Source organism: Phoca vitulina, unplaced genomic scaffold (assembly GCF_004348235.1).
Source record: "Phoca vitulina isolate PV1807 unplaced genomic scaffold, GSC_HSeal_1.0 scaffold10, whole genome shotgun sequence".
Lineage (NCBI taxonomy): Eukaryota > Metazoa > Chordata > Mammalia > Carnivora > Phocidae > Phoca > Phoca vitulina.
Window position 1 is genome coordinate 44,712,388 of NW_022589713.1, and position 6,000 is coordinate 44,718,387.

General features: G+C 39.2%; 1 protein-coding gene across 7 annotated transcripts in view; it reads right to left on the minus strand.

The window, feature by feature from the left end:
• The window catches only part of MOBP (myelin associated oligodendrocyte basic protein), a 51,331-nt gene extending 45,729 nt beyond the window's left edge, over positions 1-5,602 (minus strand). For 4 of the 7 annotated variants that reach the window (XM_032408954.1, XM_032408953.1, XM_032408955.1 and 1 more), the window contains exon 1: positions 5,477-5,600. The gene's annotated coding sequence lies outside the window, so the exon portion shown is untranslated. Of the gene's footprint in view, positions 1-5,291; positions 5,379-5,476 lie in introns of all 7 variants that reach the window. The other 3 variants (XM_032408951.1, XM_032408956.1, XM_032408952.1) reach the window with 3 other exon arrangements.
• Positions 5,603-6,000: the final 398 nt, after the last annotated feature.

A 6,000-nucleotide genomic window follows, 5' to 3' on the forward strand; every position in this document is an offset into this window, starting at 1 on the left:
GCTTAAATTTTCAGTGAATGTTTTTCTTGGTCAACACCCATAGGGGTTAATATCCTAATTACATAAAGAACTTGTGCAACTCAACACCAAAAAAAAAAAGAATAATCCAATTAAAAAATGAGCAGAGGACCTGAATAGGTATTTTTCCAAAGAAGGCATACAGATGGCCAACAAGATGCATGAAAAGATGCTCACCCTCACTAGTCATCAGGGAAATGCAAATCAAAACCACAATGAGATATCCCCTTATACCAGTTAGAATGCTTAGTATCAAAAAGACAAGAAACAACAAGTGTTGGTGAGGATGTGGAGAAAAGGGAACACTTGTGCACTGTTGGTGGGAATGTAAATTGGTGCAGCCACTACGGAAAACAGTATGGTGGTTCCTCAAAAAGTTAAAAATAGAAATATAATATGATCCAGTAATTCCTCTACTGGGTATTTACCTGAAGAAAATGAAAACACTAATTTGAAAAAATATATGCACCCCTATTTATTGCCACATTATTTACAATAGCCAAGATATGGAAGCAACCCCAGTGTCCCTCGATAGATGAATGGATAAAGAAGATGTGGTATGTTCATATCCATATAATGAACTATTACTCAGCTATAAAAATTAATGAGATCTTGTCATTTGTGACAACATGGATAGATCTAGATGGTATTATGCTAAGTGAAATGAGTCAGAGAGAAAGACAAATGCGATATGATTTCACTTATATGTGGAATATAAAAAATAAAAGCAAATGAAAAGAAACTCTTCTTAAAGAATAATTCTGGGGCACTGGGGTGGCTCAGTCGTTTAACCATCGACTCTTGATTTCAGCTCAGGTCATAACCTCAGGGTTGTGAGATCAAGCCTCACAGCGGGCTCCATGCTGGGCATGGAGCCTGCTTAAGATTCTCTCTCTCCTTCTCCCTCTGCCCCTCCCCCACGTCTTTCTCTCTAAAAAAAAAAAAAGAAAGAAAGGAATAATTCCAATTAATAAATGTAGAAGCAATGAAGGAAATAGAAAATCATCATAAGAATACCACAGTAACAATTTTTGCAAGCAATATTCACTAATGAATGGTAAATATAGCAGGTGAAAGTTTAAGGAGAAACAAGGTACTTGCATACTCTCAAAATATTCCCCTCCCAATAAATATTTATTAACTAAAAACAGGACACCTGGGTGGCTCAGTCAGTTAAGCATCTGACTCTTGATTTCAGCTCAGGTCATATCTTGAGGTCCTGGGATCAAGCCTTGCATTGGGCTCTGTGCTCAGCATGGAGTCTGCTTATCTCTCTCCCTCTGCTCCTCCCCCTCCAATCTCTCTCTCTCTCTAAAATAAATAAATAAAATCTTAAAAAAAAAAAAACGAAAATAAAAATTGTAATTTTATAATGGGGATTCTGGCAAATACCACCTTAACCAAGTGCTCAACATTTAATCATAAACCCTCTGTGGTAGGCAGCATGGCCCTCCCAAGCAATTTCCAAATCCTAGTTGATGGCACCTATGAATTAGGTAATCTTACATGGCAAAAGAAACTTTGCAGATATTCCTTAAAATAGTGAGATTGTCTTGGATTATTTGGGTGGGCCCAATCTAATCACATGAGTCCTTAAAAGCCAAGAATTTTCTCTGGCTGGAGTCAGAGAAATATGACAAAGGAAGAGGTTAGAGATATTTGAAGCATGAGAAGAGTTCAACCCACCATTGCTGACCTGAAAATGAGGGGCCCAGGGACCTGAGCCATGTGGAAGTGAATTCTGCCAACACCTAGAATGAGCTTGGGTGTAGATTCTCCCCCGAGAGCCTCTAGGTAAGAGCCTAGCCAGCCAACATTTTTATTTCAACCTGTGAGACCCTAAGCAAGACAACTGGACAACTGATTTACAGAACGGTGAACTAATAAATGGGCATGGTTTTAACACACTCAGTTTGTAGTAATTTGTTACACAGCAATATAAAACAAATATCCTCACTGCTGTGCATCACTGAAAATCCATCTATCTTCATAATTAACTTTTGAACTGGCATAAGAAATAGATACACATTCCATGAACCTGTCTGCATCAGATGTCCTAGGTCTTAAAAGCTATTGTTTCAGAGTCTGAATGCTGCCCTGTTTTCCCCTGCCCATTCACTCCAAATGTGGCTGCTGTATATTAACTATATTTTCTTTTCTGTATTCTTGATGCCCTGGCACCTGTTGATCCTGGAGATATTGCCTCTCCCCAGGCTAGCTAATTCCTAGGGACAACAAACCCTAAGACCTCTAAGACCTTAAGACCCCTAAGAGTGTGCCTTTCACATGCAAACCAACCAATCCAGAGCCTACACTTGCCAATTATCCTTTTTATGAAGGTCCCACACATTAAATCCAACATTCCTCTGTCCTAATCACCCCAAGACCAGGAAACAGACAACTCAGGATAGCCCTTACATCCCAGAACCCACTGAAATTATTCAAACTAGCTCGTCCTAAAATTTACCTAATCTGTTTACCTCATCTCACACAGTCCTTCCTGCAAAACAAAACAAAACAAAACAAAAATACACAATAAAGCTCTTGCCCATGCTTTCCCCTCATTCCCTCTGGCTCCCGATCAACCCCGGTGCCTCCTCACATGGCCCTGCATGGTCAGGCATGCATCCTCCTTTTGGGAACTGTGAGTGACAATAGCAATCATCTTTTGATCTGCTGCCCTCATCACGCATGAATGAAAACAAGATCCTGAGTACATTTTAAAACAGATTGGTCTTTTAACCACCCAGAGCACAGCTAACACCACCAGGTTTACCTAATGCACTAGGGGTAACAGAGCAACAGAAACCAGAGACGTCTGCAAAGCCAATAAAAGAGGTCACTTTTGGAGCCTACACAATGGAACCTAATCCCAGGGTCCCAGCCCAGCCCAGCAGACTTCCAGGATATGAAAACAACTCAATTCCCATCCACAAGACTCTTCTGGTCTTCCAAACCTTCCATGTCCTGGCCCCCAATTCTTTTGGCTGAGTGAAAAAAGGAGGTCCTCATTTTCCAACCCAGGATGGCTCATCATCTCCTTTAAGTAAAAGGCAATTTCTCAAACTCTGGGGTGATGTCTATGGACTAGATAAGGCAATCAAAATAGCTAACACTACATTTTCCCAAAAGCTGAGTTTCTCAACATTAAATAGTAACATGTGAAGAACTCCAAATTTCTAATCTAATTCCACATTTAGAAAAGAAAATATTTATCTACCTCATCCAGGCAGTCCTATTAAAGCAATAATACATTTACTTGACTACAAAGATCATATAACAAGCTAACCAACTGCCCTACATTTATATTTATGATGACTTTGGTGTTTCCTCTAGGGGAAAAAAATGGATGTTTTATATTTGGAAATCTTAAGAATCTATTTTAATAACTTTCCCAAAACAAAGGAAGTCTGCTAGGAAGCTGGTCTCTACCTTCAGAACAATAAAACTGCCAGCCACCTCCAAATAGAAGTTTTCCGACTTACAAACAAAATGGAAGTTCTTTCTCGACACCTTGCCAACATGCTAAAGGTCGCCAGGGAGGCTGGAGTGGCTATCCAGGACCACTCTTTTGTGAATGGTATCTGTTTTCAGCAGATGGTTTTGCTTAGAAAGGAATGATCACATTCATGAAATGAACACTCATAAAGCAGTAGACATGAATCTAACACATGCAAAGAATCTATGTTAAATACTTCACTGTATGCCTATCAAGTTCATGTACATATTGTTGCAATTATCATTTTTAATAAAAGGGCAGCACTTACACACTTTTGGTGAATACTTGGGAATTGTCTGTATTCTCTGGACTTTAAATTTTTTGTATTTTCTTGTAAGATTTTAGGTACTCATTTAAAAATTCTAGTTACCATTAGAGAAACCAGACTTCAAGTTAAAAGTTTGTACAGATTCAAGTATGAATTTGGAGATGTATGATCTGAAATGCAAGCATATTCCTTCCGAAACTGCATAATCAGAACCTAATCATGAGAAGACATCAGACTAAACCCAAACCGAGAGACATTTAACAAAATAACGGGCCTATAATCTTTAAACTTTTCAAGATCATGAAAGAGAATGCCCATCTCAGGTGTTTTCCAGAATAAAGGACACTAAAGACACATGGTAACCAAAGTGATGCATGACTTGGGACTGACACCTGGAACCGTTGACAAAACCTAGACGTATCTGGATTAGATAATAGTATTTTCCTAACATTGGTTTTCCGATTTTGATCATATCTGAAAATTAATCTCAAATGGCTCAGAAAAAAATAATATGTTTACGTGTATACAGAGAAAGAGAATGATAAAGCAAATGTGACAAAATGTCAACATTTGGGTGATCTGGGTACATTTGGAATTTTTGTACAGTTTGCAATTTTCCTGCAAACCTGAAACAATTTTTTTTAAGTAGGCTCCACACCCAGCATGGGGCTCGAACTCATGACCCCAAGATCATATGTCACATGCTCCACTGACTGAGCCAGCCAGGTGCCTCTGGAACAATTTTTAAAATCCACTAAGGCAGGCGCCTGGGTGGCTCAGTCGTTAAGCGTCTGCCTTTGGCTCAGGTCATGATCTCAGGGTCCTGGGATCAAGCCCCGCAGAGAGCCTGCTTCTCCCTCTCCCTCTGCCTGCCGCTCTGCCTACTTGTGCTCTCTCTCTCTGTCAAATAAATAAATAAAATCTTTAAAAATAAATAAATAAATAATAAAATCCACTAAGGCATTCTCCTGTTAATCTAAATAAACATAAAATAGCACAGCTAACAGCAATCTGTTTTTTTCTTCCTGTTTCATTCGCAAAACAGTAAAAATTATTTTCCCTATTTTTCTCCTAGTATTCCAGCCAAGTTCATTGCTTTATTCCCTTGACACATAATCTTTTCTTTCCTTGTTCCACCCACCATAACACTGGAAAACTCTGGTTTCTAAGAAATTCTGCACAAGACAGAGCATTAACATCTTTCCATCTAAGGTTGCTAATCTACAGGGAGCAAAATTCTAACAAGATTAGCATCCCCCACACATAAGCCCAGCTGCATGAGGGAAGATGTTGTTCCTAGATAAAAAGAAAAAACTCATTTTCAAATCATGACAAATAATAAAAGAAGAAATAGAAAAAGAAGAAACCAATAGTGCCATTAATCTAGCTCCAGAAACATGAGGCTTTAAACCTGAAAGAATCTGAGTGAGGGTTTGAAGCCTCTCCCCAGGCTCAGCCAAATCCCAAACATTAGCTGGAACATTCCAGGAGGAGCCCTCTGCTCACCTTAGAATAACCTTGGTGTCCTCTGCTCTTGTTTTCTCTATCATTTTATGTTCTGTCAATCTTGACTGCTATTATAGCAAGTTCCCCCTGGAATATAATGAAATGGCCCATACAAAAATGTGCAGTTGCCACCTGAAGATGAAGTACAACCTGAAGTTAGATGAAAAACTATGGAATTCCCTTACCTTCAAGTAGCAGTTGTGTGAAACAGGCTCCACATCTGTACCAGGTCCCTGGGGGGGTTGAGGCTACCTCAATGCATGCAGAATATATAGGGAGAGATTATATACCCGGGTTTTTCATTACACAAGGTATTTTTGATGGGTTCTCAGCCAAGATCCACTTAAAAACAAAAGCTACACAAAGACTACAAAAAGGCCACACAAAGTTTAAACAAAAGGCTAAAGAAAGACCAAACAAAAGCCAAAGAAAGTTTAAACAAAGAGTGAAACAAAGACAAAACAAAGGCCAAACAAAGACAAAAACAAAGACTAAAACAAAGGGCAAAGGAAAATCTAAACAAAAGCTAAGCTAAGCTACTGCCATACCATACATATACACACACACACACACATCCACACTATATCTCTACACACACTCACATATTTCAGTCCCCTACCTTCCACATCCCACATAATCCACTCTATGTTAAACCCTTCACCAAGGCACACTCCACACGAACTCCACACATCAAACCACATGCCAGGTC